The 17875-nt window shown below is 38.3% G+C and overlaps 1 protein-coding gene across 3 annotated transcripts in view; it reads right to left on the reverse strand.

Moving 5' to 3' along the window:
• Positions 1 to 17875, reverse strand: part of MEGF10 (multiple EGF like domains 10) — a 393852-nt gene that overhangs the window by 260941 nt on the left and 115036 nt on the right. For all 3 annotated transcript variants that reach the window (XM_032627808.1, XM_032627809.1, XM_032627810.1), the window contains one exon: positions 12942 to 13073. The gene's annotated coding sequence lies outside the window, so the exon portion shown is untranslated. The remainder of the gene's footprint in view (positions 1 to 12941; positions 13074 to 17875) is intronic.

Below are 17875 nucleotides of genomic sequence, written 5' to 3' on the forward strand. Positions count from 1 at the left end.
CAAATCAAAGTACAAGGTTTTAAAGCCTTTCATTTCTCAGCTCTGAGTGAAGCAGTACATAAATTAATAAAAGGAGAACTTTTTAAAAAAAAATTGAACAGTGCTTTTTAGTTTATCAAATGCTTTTATATTTTCTCATTTCACCTTCAAACCCACTCAATTTAAATAGCAATTTTAAATGTCCATTTCTAGTTTTTCCTTGCTCAGAATCCATTCCTCCCACTGCTTATGATAGTAAACCTCCATTTCCCTTTGATGAGGCACACCCCTCCTACTCACATGTGATTCAGATGACACTGACCTCATCCCATCCCCTAATCCAAGTATGGACATGTGACTGGGGGTTAGACAAACAGTGTATTCCGCCTCCCTGGCCACAGTGGTTGGTTTAGAGACAGACACATGACTTAAATCACACAGACTAAATTCTAGGATTTTTCTGAAGTTGATAAACCAAGAGGCTCTAAGCTGAAAGCTTGTGGGAATCACTGTGATGAGAAAGGCTGCCCAGAATGGTACCAACACAAAGGAAGCAGAACTAAGAGATGGAGAGGCACAATGTCCTGATGAAGCGATTTAACACCTGAATCAGCCACACCTGAAGCCAGAGATACCCTTACACCTTACAGGTATACAATCCAGTAAGCCAGGAAGCACCTTCTTCTTTGTCTAGCTCAAGTCACGTTTGTGTCACTTAAAAATCAAGAGTCCTAGCAGATATACATCTCTTCCCCTTACCAGCTCTGGGAAAAGTGGAGCCAGTCCGCCCATGCAGCCCTGTTCCAAGACACCACTGATCCCCTGAAGGCAGCTACGTGAACTGCCTCTTTGTGTTTAAAAGAAAATGAGTATTCTAGAAAGAGGTGGCTAGTAAGTCATAACTCATGAAGTATGAGTTATTACAAACATATTAACATCTCTTAACAGAGATCCACACATTGAAGCCATAAGTATTAGCAGGCAAGTCTCTAAGGGGATCAAGTTCTGACTTGGAAACACCCATAGGCTTTAGAATAAAGATAGCTTCCACTGACCAGTTCTGAGATCTTTGCCTAATTTCTTAATCTTCTGAACCTAAGTTGCCTTATAAGCAGTAAGAGTAATAGTATTCTCCTCACAGAGTTTTTGTGAAGACCTATGATATTGTATAAATAAAAAATACTAAGCACACTGCTGGGCACAAAATAGATTCTCAGTAGAGAGTGGTTTTTATTAATAACTTGGGATGCTTTTAATAATATGAAAGAAGTGGATACCCACAGTGGCATAGGTAGGATGCCCTGACCAACTAGAGAAAGCATAAAGCCACCAAGGAAGTCAAGAGTGGAACAGCCTGCAGGTCACAGAAAGAAAGTGAAAAAGCTCTACTGACCAATGTGTTGAAAACCACCATTTTTCTTGGGTGAGTACTGCCAAAGAATATTCTTTTGGGTTTGGGGACCAGTGCCCAAAGTGCCAGAAGGGACTTTTAGAGAGAATGAAGCTAACAATCAGTTCCCTTATTCTGTTTCATCTTTAAGTGATTAGCAAAAAAAAAATTTTTTAATCACTTTTAACATCATCATATTTCAATTATTAAGTGCTGAATTAAAATGGAATGCAAACACTAAACTTTAACATACTGCTAAAAATGAACATGTCTAAAATATTAATAGCAACTCTAAATGATTTATAATGCCCTCTTGGGCATATTTTATGATTTATTGATGTCATTTTATCTGCTCCATGGGTGACAGAGTCACCTCACTGTGTGTGCTCTGGTGGGTTTCTAGGCTAGTTATTCAGAAAACTATACACTCAGACCTTTGCTGCATGCATATCAGACTGTAGGTAAAGTAAAAAAGGTAAAAATGTTCACTTTTTCCATAAATCAGGGAATTGTGGGGGACAAACAGACTTTAAAATTGGTTATTTCTTGTTTTCTCAACTTCATGCAGGGCCATATTGGAGCTATCTTCAATGGATGTGAATTTCACAACCTCCCAGGTTAATTTATAATGTCAGTCTTTGTTGACAAGAAATTCAGCTTTAGATGTAACCTATTACCCTTTCTGCACCAAGAAAAGCCCATTTTCTAGAGAATACCTCATAATTTCTTTGGTAGTTCACTTCCCTTCTTCGACCTAACAATGCATTTTTCAAACCTTTCTGTCCATCCCACATATATTATTGTCCAGCTCGCTGCTTTATGATTTCTTTCTCTCTATTTTATGATTTGTTTCTAGGGTTGCTTCTTAGGTTTCCTAAGACTCTCTTAAGCTATGGTAGCCAAAATGTGCTTTAATCAAAATTGGACTTGTCTTTTACTTCGTTTCCAACGTGGTTTCCATCTCACAGTCATTTCTCCTTCTCCAGAGATGGAAAGATCTCATTACGTCCTCTGGACATCCAGAACTTCTTTTCATCACTTCTCCACTGACAGCCACACACATCTAAACAGTAGTGACATAGGCCTGCACTTCTGGGGAACAGCTCATACTCAAAAATTACCATTCACTCCTCTACCTGCCCCTTTATTCAAAACTCCAAACTCTTCAATATAGGAATACATGGCTATGGGGGGAATTAGGGAGGGGGCTCTGAGAGCCCATCCAATTAAATCATGTTGACAACTCTCCATCTGAAATTAGAACCAAGACTCAGGATTCTGTGTAGTATTAATAAATAGCCAAAAAACAAAACAAAACAACAAAAACCCACCCAAACCCAAAAAACAAACAAAAACCAAACTAAAAAGCCCCTCAATCTTTTTCTCTGTTTACTTTTCTGTATCCAATATGTGATTTACTTTTTGAACTGCAGTTCAATGTTGCTGACTCATGGTCCCTGTATTTTTTCCACCATAGACATAGCTAGTCAATTCTTATCTTATTTTGGTGACATCTGTTTTTCCTCACTATATCACAACCCTATAATTACGTAGGCAGCACCCGATGATCCTAAGACGTAGTATATAATCGCTAAATTTTAACCTCTAGCAAACAATTACCATAGGAACCAAAGGCTAAATAGAGGCATGGTATCTAAATTTGCCACATTTCTCCTTTATCTGAGACATTTAGAAGAGGTGATTATGCTTATAAAGGTATGAGTACCCAATGGTTGCTCAATATGCACCTGTCTATTGAGTGATTATATATAATCAAGCACCTGCTTGGGCATAGATGTCTACCACGTACCAGGCCAGGTCTACCCAGGCACCAGTTGGGGTTGATAACTTGGGTTAGGTTGAGCAAGAGCTCTCACTTAGCTGAGTGGTGGGAGGTGTTGGTTGGAACCTCTGGGGAACAGACACTGAGATGGAGTTAGAAGTGCAAAAGGTTTACTATGCTGGGGAGTAGTATTTGTGAAAAGAAATAAAGAAAGTAGGATTGGGTGTGGGAGCTGTCAGATGATGATGCCAACCTCACAAAGTCTCTGCCAGCCTGGAGAGGAGCTCTGAGCAAAGGGTGCCCATAAAGGGGTCATCATTAGTAGAATTGGCCAGGCCTGGTAGAAGAGCTGGCCTGGGCTTCTGAGCTGAAGCAGACCTGAAGAGGTCCACAGCTGGAAGCACTCCTGATGCTAGGCAACAAGCTCTTTCTTCAAAGAGGGCCTAAGCAGTGCATCTCTGAGTCTGCTGCACAGGCTAAGTCCAAAACAGTACAGGAGGGCGAAGGATCCAATCTAAGTATATGGAGCCAAGAATTCTAACCTCCGTGAAAAGGGTTCAGATCAAATAAGATCAGGATTTAAAAGGGTGGAAGTGAGTGTTATAGCTCAGGAGGGACCTGAGCATTAGGTTTACCATCAGCTGGAATTTAGGACTTTCTTTTTTGTGCAAGAGAAGCCACAGACATAAATGGGTCACTCTAGCTGAAAGGGCCAGGGGTGTAATGAACAATTAAAAATATATAAAACACACCATCAGTGTCTCTGCTTTAAGTAGACACATGAATTTAAAACTTTGGGAAACATATGGCATCTGCCAAGTGGCATAGATCCCCTGTCACATACGCATGAATGAAGTCAGGCAGGATGGGGAAGGAGGCAGGCTCTGCAACGGGACAATCAGTCCAAGCCCCATTACTACAGCTCCAAGCCCTGTGACCTCGAGGAAGTTATTTATCCTCACAACCTAAGTTTATTGTACATAAAATAAGGACAAAAACTAGAACCCATCAGACAGGGATGTTGTGCAGGTTAAACCCATGTTATTCAAAGGGTGAGTCTTGGACCAGCAGAGCCACCATCACCTGGAAAGTTGTTAGAAGTGAAGAAATCTTGTGACCCATGCTGGACCTACGGAATCAGAATCTACATTTTAACAAGATCCCCAGGTGACTGTGTGTACGTGTTAAAGATTGAAAAGCACTGGGTTAATGATATGGGTTAATGTACTGGGTTAAGTACATCAAACACTTAATACAGTGTTTGGCATGTTGTAAACACAATAGATACTACTTGTTATTGTTTTTGTTATTATAGTTGTTATTTTCATCCTGAATCATCTTGGGCAAGCACATCACTTAAGAACCTGAGCTTTCCAGCCGCATAGCACAGGGAGATCAGCTCCGTGCTTTGTGACCACCTAGAGGGGCGGGATAGGGAGGGTGGGAGGGAGACACAAGAGGGAAGAGATGTGGGGACATATGTATAACTGATTCACTTTGTTACAAAGCAGAAACTAACACACCATTGTAAAGCAATTATACTCCAATAAAGACATTAAAAAAAAAAGAACCTGAGCTTTCTAATCTAAAATGGGAATCATAATAATATCCAAGTGCCTGAGGATTAGGTCATCTTTTAAAGTCTTTTCAAACTCCAGTAGACCTTTATGATTCAAGCTTGTCCATATAATGGCAACGGCTGATATTTTGACAGCCTTTACTGTGTGTCAGGTGCTGTTCTTAGCGCTTTACTTTTCTCATCTTATTTAATCATCCAACAGTGCTATGAGAAAAGTACTATTTTTAATGCCACTTTACAGATGAATAAACTGAAACATGAAGAGATTAAATAATTTGCTCAATAAAACACCCAGGGGTAGAATAAGAATTTGAACTTTGGCAGTCTTATGTAACCATTTATACTCTTAACCTCGTCACTATCCTGTCCCTCAAGCCAGGCCATCAAAGAGAGAGGTAAACTAAACTAACTCTAACACGATCAGTGCAATCCGCTGTAGTACTTGATACATCATTGTTATAGCAGGCAACATTCAGGCTGTGGATTCTCAAATCTGGCTGCATATATTTTAAAGAGTGGAGATTTTTCAAAATACAGACTTCTGAGTCTCATCCCCAGAGATTCTGTTTCAGTAGTTTAAAAGTGGGGCTGAAACTGCTAATCTTTTTCTTTTTTTTTTAAACTGTTAGATATTATTCTGATGCAGAGTCAAGACTGAAAATGTGTGGGAATATGGGTTAATAAACCACCACCTCCATGTCCAGTATGTGATAAGTCAAACTTCTTTCCAAAGCAATTGAAAGGAATAAGAAGGGAAGAAAGGAAGGAAGGGAAAGAGGGAGGGAGGGAGAGAGTTTTGTTGGTGATGGAGGTGTGAGCCATTCTCCCTAATTCCACAACACACATCCTCATGTCTAAGTGGTTTCCTTGCAAGTTCTGTAGACAGTAATCGTACATCTCCTGAACCGCTGTAGTTTGGGGGATGTTTAACGGCACTGAGCAGGAAATATCTTGGTACCACTGAGTGGAGGAATTTATTTCACCTTACCTCCATGAGGGAGACACTCTTTCAGCCAAAAGAAGGTGACTAGAATCCTGCACATCATCCAAGACAACAGCGAGAGGACTACACCACAGCTGGAGGAGGGAGGGTGGAAGCAGGACAGTGCTTGCTGAGAAGGAAAGAATGGAGGGACTGGCACAGAATCCATAGGTGCTCCCAGATACTCAAGTACAGTAGGACATCGGTATTTTCTAGAGCATCCCACACTCAAGCAGGTCTACAATAACAATGGATACAGCCTAGACTTGAAGCAAACTTTAGACTTGACATACATAGAGCCAGAGAAACTGCAATATGGGCCCATCCCAGCACAGAGAGCCAGGGACATTGAAAAGCATGGACTGTTGATGAGGAAAAGGGGAGCTCAGCAGAAGAGATATGTTAACAGAAAAAAACTCCCTGAGCCATTCATACAGAGGAGGAAGAACTGGAAAATGAGATCAAATTCCACTTGCGATAGCTTACAGTTTGTTGTTTATATTAATGCCAAAGTTGATAATTAGTTTTAATTCCAGGGCTTTGGTTTCAATTATTCTCAAAAAATCATTTTATTATCTTTATAAAGTCCTCAGTTAAAAAGATCCTCAAAATTATCATACAGATAACTGGCCAGATAAACCCAAGCTGATGTTAGGGTTCTGATACCCAGCTTGATTAAACAGAAACACCTAGAAGACACTGCCTCAACTTCATTTTGTTCTCAGTATAACACATTATACAGCCATCCCTCCAAGGCTGTGGAAAGGTAACAAGTTAGCAAGCAATGTGGGAAAAATCACTGTTTCCATGACGAGGATATTTTGAATTGAAAAAGATGGCATAATATACCAGACTATAGCATACATAGTAAGAATCCTAGATTTGAATGGAGTGAAACCAATAGTTGAAATTGAGGAAGCATTTAGGTTAAAAACAAATGGATGATCATTTATAAATAAAGCTTTAGTTAACAAAATATTACAAATTCTACTTTCATTGTTACTTAACATCACGGAATTCTTTGGGGATGCACCAACTATGAGGAACTAACCACAGCAGTGAATAATTTATGTGGAATATGGAGCCATAGATAAAAGAGAAGAACAGTTGGCTGTTTTTTTTCCAAGAAACTGCTAATGTTACGTTACATTTTATTGAACCAGCCTCAAAAAATAACAGAAGCTGAACATTATTATTGCCATTATTACCTTTTGTTTCCAAGTGCCATATCTTGTTCTCTCTTGAGCTGATACATTCTGATTACTTTTGCTTACTTTAGAGATTTGCTTTTTCTAGTAAAAAATGCTTGACTAGAACCTCTCATATTCAAATATCTTCAAGCTATAACCACTTGCTATCAAATTTAAGTAATCTCCCTTATCTTATTGGAATCCATTTGTTCATTTCCAACCTACACCTTCCATTTAATATATGGATCTGTTCTTTGGTGCCCTTTCTCTAACTACAAAGGAAGAATGTGTCTTTCATTATTCACAGTCATAGCTACAGCCTCACATCATCCAAGGAATCAGGACAGCTGACACAACGTCTGTGCAAATATGACTATGGCAGGACTGTGTGTGACTGAAAGACTCTGTGGGTCCAATTCACCTTGGATTAAGCAAAGGAACTGACTTCCAGGACCTTGAAAACAGCTGTGATGGAGCAAACAAGCCATTTAGCAAGGGTCACAGATGTGTGGCCTGGTTTGGACTATTTGCCTCTTTTCATTTTCAGAAAATCTTCCGCGGCCAACACTGCTCTGAGTTTCTTATCAGACTCATCATTGTTTGTGGAAACTGTATTATTCACCCTGGTACAGGAATCTAACGATTCACCAAGCACTTCTGTTTGTTTTGGGTGTTTTGTTTTGTGGCTTGGGGATTGTTTTTTGTTTTTTTTTTTTAGCATTTTTGTTTTGGGCTATTGTTCAGGGAAACTAAGGTCAGAGCTCCTTATGTCCACCTTTAAAGCTGTTAAGCTTTTCTTCCCTATCTTTGATAAAACATCCTATTCTGCATAGAAGAAATATGCAAAGTGGATTCAAATTTAGCTTTGTGAGGTGTAGAAACTCTTTTGGTTCAACAGGGGCAACTTGGGATGGAACTTTGGACAAAGAAAAATAAAGGCAGGTCTAGTCCGTCCCACTTTGTGCTCCCCAACCTCTCATCTTCAACCACTAAACATTAAAAAAAAAAAAAATTAAATCACAGGGGTCTTGTTTTGCTATAACAAAAATACCATGAACTGGGTGGCTTACACAAGAAATATTTATTTCTCACATTTCTGGAACCTGGGAAGTCCAAGATCAAGGTGCCTACAGATTTGGCATCTGGCAAGAACCTGCTTTCCTGGTTCATAGACAGTAGTCTTTTCATCGTGTCCTCACATGGAGGAAGGGACAAGAGCTCTCTGGGGCCTCTTTTATAAGGTCGTTATTCCCATTCATGAGGGCTCCACCTTCATGACCTAATCACCTCCCCAAAGCCCACCTCCTAATGCCATCACATTGGGATTAGGATTTTAACATATGAATTTGGGGGGTGGGGGGGAGACACAAATATTCAATCCATACAGCAGGTAACCAGAGTTGTTAGTGTCAAGAGAAACTGAAAGATAGTGTCGGTAAAATATAATTTGTGTAACCAGTACATCTTACTTCACAGGTTGTTGAATAACAGCCAGTCTTGCCTCAGGAGGGTCCCTGATGATGCACTGGAGCCCCCAATGTCCATATTAGCAGGAAATTAATTTATCTCTTGGATCCCCTCATCCCTTCCATACATGTAGAAATTCCAGGATTCCAAGATGCTAAAAAGTCTAAGGAGGGAATCCTGTTTGTTTCTATCCTACTACTTTGCTACTTTGGAGCCAAACGCACTCCATTATGGCTGGAGAATTTCACCACTGCTACCAATGCTGGTTGGCTTGGAGTGAGCAGGCACAGGGAAGGCAGATGAAGTTGCAGCTGAAGCCTGGACAGCCTGGAGCGGCTTCCTCTGCCCCATGCTGCTGTTTCTGAAGGTGCTTAAATAGAATAGAAGGTAATCGGCTGAGGCTGGCCTCTGCAGTGCACCGCCTGCCCAGCCTCTAGTGGTTCTTCTAGGTTCCCTGGAGGGGGAGCCCAATCCCACAATGCTAGGCTCGGCCAAGAAGCTCCACAACAACCTTCCTGGGCTTTCAACTGCAGCTCTTAAAATTTCACTACCCTGCCTTTTCCAAGGTGAGGAGTCCCATCCTGGATGCTGGTTTCAGGAACCTCAAAGACCTCTCATTCATGGAGCCATCCCCTAGAAATAGAAGTTCCTTCTATTTCAGGCCCCAGCCCAGATTAAGATTCTACCACCAAATGAGTAAAAAGATGGAAAATCTCACCAACAATTGTTATTATGTGATCTCTAACATCTATATCCTAAAGTCTGTTTAGATACAAGGCAGTCATCTTCTTTTATCTGTAATGTTTTCTTGAAAAAGTGAATAACAGCCAAATGTGAGAATTTTGAAAAACTTCCTGGGATCCATTTCACATGGGCTAAAAATGCATTTAACTATATATTCATATATACTACTAGTAAAAGTGGCTGTTTCCTATCATAAGGAAATGGGGGCACCAAGTCAGAAAATAGTTGTTTTTCATAAAACAACATCTAGAACTATTTGACTTTAAAATATGACCATTTGTAGATTTGATAACAAAAAAAGAAAAATTTTAGGGCTTCCCTGGTGGCGCAGTGGTTGAGAGTCGGTCTGCCGATGCAGGGGACACTGGTTCGTGCCCCAGTCCGGGAAGATCCCACATGCCACGGAGCAGCTGGGCCCGTGAGCCATGGCCGCTGAGCCTGTGCTCCGCGACAGGAGAGGCCACAACAGTGAGAGGCCCACGTACAGCAAAAAAAATAATAATAAAAAGAAAAAGAAAAACTTTAAATTAAATACTACTTTAAGATAAAAAAGCTTTGGAGAGAAGTGAATCACATGTAGATTCAGGAAAAAGAGCAACTTCAGACTTCTAAGCAACAACAATAGAAGCCAGAGGTAATGAAGAAATGCTGTCTAGTTTTTGAGGGAAATGATTTCCAAATTAGAATTCTAGTCTCAATCAAAACCTTATATCTTATAGTAGAATAAAGATACCTTTAGGCATGCAAGGCATATTAGCCAGCCTAGTTTAATATAGCAGAAGTTATTCTAGCCAGTTGCTATGGTCTGAATATTAGTGTCTCCCCCAAATTTGTATGTTGAAATCCTAATGCCCAGTGTGATGGTATCAGGAGGGTGGTGAATGGCCCTCATGAATGAGATTAATACCTTTTATAAAAGAGACCCAAGAAAGCTCCCTTGTCCCTTCTGCTATGTGAGGACACAGCAAGAAGTTGGCAGTCTGCAACCTGGAAGGGGACCGTCACCAGAACCCGAGCATGCTGCCTCCAGAACTGTGAGAAATAAATTTCTGTTGGTTTTAAGCCACCCAGTCTGTGGTATTCTGTTATAGCGGTCCTAACAGACTGAGATATCAGTTTAAGCCAAAAGGACTAGTCATGAGACAGAATACACAGACTGAGGTGGAGGAAATGGACTGTGTTTCCACGAGTGACACCCGAGCACCATGGCACAGAGCTGCCCAGTGAGGGAGTCACTGCCTCTCACAGAAACCACCAAGCCAGGAGGCTGCTGGCACTGGTTCCAGGTCCTACCTCTGTCTCTGCCATCACTTCAGAGCCCTGCTGTGCTGCTGCACCCAGATCTGTACCTGCCAAGTGGAAGCCTTAGGCCCTACCTCTTTCCCAAGTAATCCAGTTATGGATCCAGATTCTGACTCTGGCAAAGATGCAGCTGACAAGTATAATCAAAGCCACATGTCTGCAATCCAACAACTAGAAAATGACCTGAAAAATGTCTTTCTTTAAGAATGCAGAATTTATAATGTGGGAAACTATTAAAACAATGGGAAAGGGGTGTTCAAAAATGTGGGGAAGCCTGAATAACAAATGACCACTGCACGCAGACTTGAACTTTTACCTCTTATGGACTCTTTTTTAGGAAGCGACCAGAAAATATTAGTTTCATCACCAAACAAGGGAAGAAAGAAGGAGATACAAAATTAGGAAATAGGAGATCTCATACAGGGAGGCGGGCAAAGGAAGTTTCAAGATGATGATAAAGGGAAGGTTTAACTAGCATTCTAGTGTGAGCAGGAAGATGGCGCTTGTACAAAAGGGATGGGAATGGGGAGGGGAAGAATCAGGTAGATCACCTGATGTTTTCATCTGAAACTATCCAACAACTCCATCAGAGGATTAGGACAGGTTATAGAGAGCACTGAACTACAGTGGTGGGAATGGGGAGAGACAAGTATTAACCCTAAGAAAATAAAGTTATTTAAGGAAGGAAATATAATCTTAGGATGCTGCAGGTCTTAACTGTAAATAGTGTTTATGTGGGCATGATAGTGTAAACACTCAATATTAAATGAAAGCAGTGACGTAACTATATTAGGAGTGGGAGTAAGAAGGGGAAGAGAACTCGTTGGAAGGGAAAATACATTGAGTACAAGTTCCCATCTTCTACAGTAGGAAACCAAAGATAATAGCTAACATTTAAAAATCAAGAAACAGTAATATAAGCATGTTACTTAGAATGTGGAAGTAAACACCAGAATAAACAGTTTTTTTTAAATGTCGAAATATGTTGCCTTGAGGGAGCAGAAGTTTGGAGCAGGAAGGGGTGAAGACTGCTGTTTTCATTATAAGCCTGACAGCATTATTTCACTTTTAAAGTCACATATATATGCAAACATACATAAATACATTTACATAGTTACAGATAGATAGATAAATTTTAAAAATTAAACACAGAAAAAAGCATCTCTTGGTGTGCACTTGTAGCCTTTCTGTCCTTAAAACTCATACATCTGCTGTCTCTAATTCTCCCCTTTTTATGGTACACCTGTTCATTCTAGAAACCATTCTCTCATCCTGTCAAAATGACAAACTACACTGGCCACTGGCTGCTTCCCAAAAATCAACCCTAGAGAAACTACAGAAGCTGGAGGGAAACTCGGATTTGAGGATCTAATGACCAAAAATGAATAAAATACAACCCTATGAGAAGTCCCTAGGGAGTCTGAAGACTCAGAAGTGTTATGTGAGGGCTGCGGAGGGGTGGGGGTATGAGTGAAAGGAGAGAAGGCTTCAGCCGGCCAGGGAAGGCAGCTAAGGTGGCTGTGAGAAGAGGGGTGAAAGGAGAGGGTCTCGTCTGTTCTCGCTTCTTGCCACCGGGGATGGTGACAGACCGCCAATCACCGAAGAAACTGGCAGCAACAGTCACGGCTGCAGGGGTCAGGAGGGTACAATAAGAGATGTGCAAAAGCCCTGCAGGAGAAAGGAGGGATGGAAAGGGTGGTGTGTACTGACCAGTTACCTTTGGGTATTCTCCAAACCCCCAGGGCAGGGAGAGTGAATCTATGGAGATTACTTCCAGAGAGTTTAAATGGGAAAGACATACTAGAGAAGTTATTTGTAGATGATGGAAAATTAGAATGATCACCATCAGTTCTATGAGGCTCTCTTCCCTGGCTTTGTTTCATCTACAGGTACATCAACTGAAGGCTGGGTTGTAGCCATTTCCCACCACAGAACCTTGTGTAGTAACTGATATCAAAGGGGAAGAGCAATTCTTTCAAAGAAATAACCAGAAAGCCATAGAAGGAATACAACTACTATACAAGAAAGACAACAAACTCAACAGTATAAACCATCTAAATCATATAGAATTGTAAGAGGAAATGGACCAAGAAATTAAAATAATTATGATGAATATATTAAGAGGCTAAGGCTGATACCAGCAATGTGAAGCAAGAACAAGAAAACATAAGAAAGGACTAAACTGAGAAGTAGGTATGAAATATGTAATAGCTAGAGTGAAAAAGGCAATAGATAAGATACATAGCAAGATGGACAAAGGTGAATAAATCACTGAGTTGGAAGATCAGATTGAGAAACTCTCCTAGAGGTCATCAGGAAAGGATAAAGAGACAAAAAATACAAAGAAGCTAGGAGATGTAGATGATGGAAGGAAAAGGGCCAACACCTGTGAGCCGTGGCTTTGTGCTGTGTCAGCTTAGCTAGGCTGAACTCCCTTTCCCCAAATCCCCTTTCTTGTATGTTTCCAGTTAGGGTGGGCCATAAGCAAGATCCCTGTGAAAGGTTCTAAAGGTGTTGTCACTTACCTGCCACCTCACTTCACTGGTGTGAAGAAGCAGTGGAGCCTCCAAATGCTCCATCTTCCATAGATCCCCTTAAGGTTCTCTGATTCCTGGACCAGGTGTGTGTTTGGCCATGGTGATAAAAGCCCCCGATTTCTGCAAGAAACACATATATTCAAGGTTAGAGGTAACAAGAACTAACATAAGTTTCAGTCTGTCCACAGGTTCCAGCTTGTGCTTCTATAAGGGTTCCAACTTGTCCTGCTCACCCCCACCTGACTTCCATCTTCCCTTCCCAACTACCTGTTCTGTAGTTTCAAGGCTTCAGCATTGGAAGTGAAATGAATATATATGTGTGTATGTATGTATGTATGTATACACACATACACATATATATACAAATATGTGTATATGTATATTTTTTAAAGTCATTACATTTGAAAGAATTGGGCTGGATATAAAATTCTAGGTTCAAGTTTATTTTCTTTTAATATTTAAAAAGTATTTTTCCCATTTGTCATCTTGCACCCACTGTTCAATTTGATTCTTATTCTAGTTTACGATCTCTTCATTATTTCTGGAAGTTTTAAAAATTATTTCCTTGGATATACAGACATTGATAAATTTAAGAAAGTAATAGGATAAGTAAACATGAGGAAGGGTCTTAAGCAGCTACACTTGAACAAAAATAGAATAATTTTTTGAACCAGCAGAAAATGCAATAAATTGAAATACAAGATATGGTGGGAGAAATAATTTCTAATATAAAAGAAATTACAATAAATGTAAGTGGATTTAACTCACAAATAAAAAGAAAAATACTTTCTGAGGGTATTAAGAAATAAAAACAAAATCCAAACATATGTTGTGTATGAGAAAAATTCTGAAAACCAAAAGACACAAAAAGGTTGAAAATGAAAGAGTTCAAGACAGGAAGAAAAAAAACCCCAAAACCATGAAAGAAGGCTGGAATAGCAATAATAATAGTGGATTAAAAAAAAATTAAGGTAAAAGGTAAACAAAAAATAGAATGAGAAGAGATAACCATCACAAACATGTATGCACCTAACAATAGGTCACAATAACTGACAGCATATGGAGAGAAACATATAAATAGTTGGAGCTTTTAAAACCATACTATCAAAAATGTATTAAGCAAACAAAAATTAAGCAGACCCTTATCTAAACAGTATAATTAGTGGGCTTATCCTATTAATTATATTGTTCAGATCTTTGATATGAATGTTCAGTGGTATGCTATGTATAATATATATGCTTTGATACATATGCTATAGTAGTTCACGCAACAAATAGCAAATACACATTTTTAGAAGTATACAAATGTTTAAACTAACAGATTAGGCCTACAGGAAGTCTCAATAAACTTGCCAGGAACAATATCATGCAGATGAATTAATATTAGAAATTAGTAACAGGAAAGGTTTTTTTAAATGTCCTATATTTTGAAAATACCATGTTACTAAATAACTCATAGGTTAAAATTAAATTATAATCAAAATGAGAGACTATCTAGAATTGAATGAACATGAAGACACAAAATGTGTGGGACATACCCAAAGCAGTGTTTGAAGGAGCATTTACACCTTTAAATATGCTTATCAGGAAACAATAAAAGTTGAAAAGAGGGATTTCCCCATTGGTCCAGTGGGGGGACTCCGCAATCCCAAAGCAGGGGGCTGGGTTCGATCCTTGCAGGGAACTAGATCTCACATGCATGCCGCAACTAAGAAGCCCGCAACCCTGCATACCTCAACTAAGACCCGGCACAGCCAATATTTATTTATTTAAATAAATAAATATTAAAAAAGAAAAATATGCTAAACATCCAACTCAGGAAGTTATAAGAAAGAACATCAAAGCAAACCCAAAGAAGAAAAAGGATATAATAAAGGAAAAGAAACAATATAATGACTTTTCTTAGTAGAGGAAATTAATAAAACTAAAGTTCTACTTTGAAAAAATTACCAAGATAAACCTCTGATAAGACTGATCAAGAGGAAAAAGAGACAACGAAAGTAAATAAAACACAGATCAAAATGAAGATGGGGAAATAACTGCAGATTTAAAAAACAAACAGATAAAATGGATAAATTCCTAGAAAACATAAGACGTCAACTGGTACAAGAATAAAAAAGGAATTTAAAATAGACCTACAAGGATCAAAGAAATTTAATTGGTAGTTAAAACTCCATCCCAAATTGCTCTAGGCCTGGATGCTTTTAAAATTGACTCTATCAAACTGTTAAAAACACAATTCCTGTTACATAAGTCGTTCCAGAAAATGCAAAAAGAAAGAATAATCCTCAGTTCATTTTCTGAAGCTAATCTATCTCATTTCCCTTAATACCTCTGGCTTTCAAGCCATAGTCTGGAAAGTTTTCCCTACTCCCATTTTATAGAGGAATTCATCCATGTCTTGCCTTGTACTTGCATGGTTTCATCTTATTTTTATGTTTGTGTTTCTGATCCATTTGGAATTTATTCTGGTATATACTGTAAATAATGAATCCAATTTTCTCTATTCCTACATGGCTACACACAGTGGTGTGCTGTAGCTGGCTCATGACAGCTCACAAGAGCTGATTGTTAAATTTTCAGGAATTTTGTGAGCTGATTGTTAAACACAGCCATTATTACAAAATAAATTATATAAACGTACAGTGAAATAAATCATGTTCAAAGCAAAGTTAATAACTATTCAACACTCATCACTTCCTGATTATTTTAATACATTTTACTATTATCAAGGTTCTTGGGGTTATTTTAGTCTGTGGTGGTAAGACTCTAGAATGGCATGCTGCTGTACATCTCTCCTCAACTCAGTATTAAAAATCATATTACTAGCATGAAATTGACTATGGTGGTAGTATTCACATCATGAAAGTTGGCAGTGCCAAAATCAGGGCTTAAGTTATTGTTTTGTTGACTGTATACTATAGAGATCACTATGGCCAGTAGGCCAAATCCAACCTGCCACTTGTTTTTGTAAATAAAACTTACTGGACCACAACCACACCCATTTTTTGACCTATTATCTGTGGATGTTTTTGTGCTATAATGGCAGAGGTGAATAGTTGCAACAGATACTAAATGGCCCCAAAAGTCTAAAGTATTTCCCATGTGACCCTTAGAAAAAGTTTGCTGACCTCTGGCCTAGACTTAAGACAATGATGGAGAAAATGTCAACAATGTAGATTCATCTTAAAAGTGCATTTGTCTGTAGCTGTTACACTGTGAATAGCACAAAAAAATTAAGAAATAATCTTCCAGTAGTTGGAACATATTATCCAATTCAGCAAAGAAGTCACTAATGTCCTTTACAAATAAGTCAAGATTCAACATTGTCATTTCACTTTCAGTTTACTCATTAATGTAAATGAAAATATCAACCTACATTCACATGAAAGCTACACTCAACAATTACAACCATAGGTTGGTTATGGATAAGAATTTGGCAAAAATCAAAGAAAGCATTCTGTGAGAATCAATTAATTATATGGTGTTGACAATAGAGAATATTGTATACTTTATTACTATTAATAAATTACTAAATATCCTTTATATCAGTAAAATTAATAGTGTGCATATATACATGCATATATATGTGTATAGATATAGATATAGATATTGATATTGATACATACACACAAACATGTGTATATGTGTATGTATTAAACATTTATCAGCACAACACTGGCTACACAGCATCTCAATTTCACTTATTAAACAGTTTATATCTCTAGTTTAAAGTGAACACAATGAAACCATTATCTGTGATTTCAGTCCAGAGCTATAAAGCAAGAAACAATGTTTTAATAGTTTGGCCAGCTGAGTTCCATTGACAACTACTATGCTAAATTTTCTTAAGTGTGCTAATCTTTCTGTAAGTAAACCACAATCTTCTATTATTAAAAATATTTATTTTTAAAAATGTATCTTATCCTTACTGATTTGAGATGCTCCCTTTATTATATACTAAATTTCCATATGCATATTATTCTATTTCTCATCACTCTCTTGTCCCGCTTGTCTGTCTGTCTATTAATGTGTCAATACCAAACTGTCTTAATTATAAAGCGTTTGTGGTTTGCTGTAATGTAACTGCAAACCCTCCCATTCTCTCACCCAATTGCTGTTGTCTTTCAGGATGTTTTAACCATTCTTCCTTGTTTGTTTTTTCAGACAAGTTTTATAATCATATCGTGTTGCTACAGGGGGAAAAGATCTGATGATAACATTATTGGGCATTTCATAAATTTATAAATAAAAATAGAGAAAACATATTTTTAAATGATGTTGAGTTTTTCTATCTAAGAACGAGGCACATTTTTCCATTTGTTGAATCAACTTTTATAACTTTCAGGCTTATTTTCCTCATGTAGGTTCTGGATACCTCTTATTAAGTTTTACCTTGGCAATTTTTTTTTTTTAATCATAAGAGGATCTTCTCCTCCATTACATTTTGTAATTGGTTTTTGTTTCTATTATGAATGTTATTGATTTTGAATGTTAATTTTATAAGCTGCTACATTACTAAATTATTTTATTTGAGGTCACTTCTAATTAATTCTTTTGGATTTTCCACATGTCTAATCATGTCATCTGAAAATAGTTCTAACTCTTCATGTCCAACTATTATATCCTGCAATTATTTTCTCTTGTCTAATTAAAATAGGTAAGAGCTTCAAAATAATGTTACATAGGAGTTGTATGATTCCTCTCTAGTACCTGACTTTAGTGGGAATGCCTTAGTGTCTCTTCATTAAGTAATATGCAATATTGGGAGCTGAGTTATATATATTTTACCAAGTTGAGAAAGCATAGTAGGCTGAATAATGGCCCCTAAAGATACAAGATGCTATTCCTTAGAACCTGTACACATTACCTTATCTGAAAAAAATTTGCATATATGAATAAATTAAGGATTTTGAGATGAA

The sequence above is a fragment of the Phocoena sinus genome, chromosome 3 (assembly GCF_008692025.1).
Source record: "Phocoena sinus isolate mPhoSin1 chromosome 3, mPhoSin1.pri, whole genome shotgun sequence".
NCBI lineage: Eukaryota > Metazoa > Chordata > Mammalia > Artiodactyla > Phocoenidae > Phocoena > Phocoena sinus.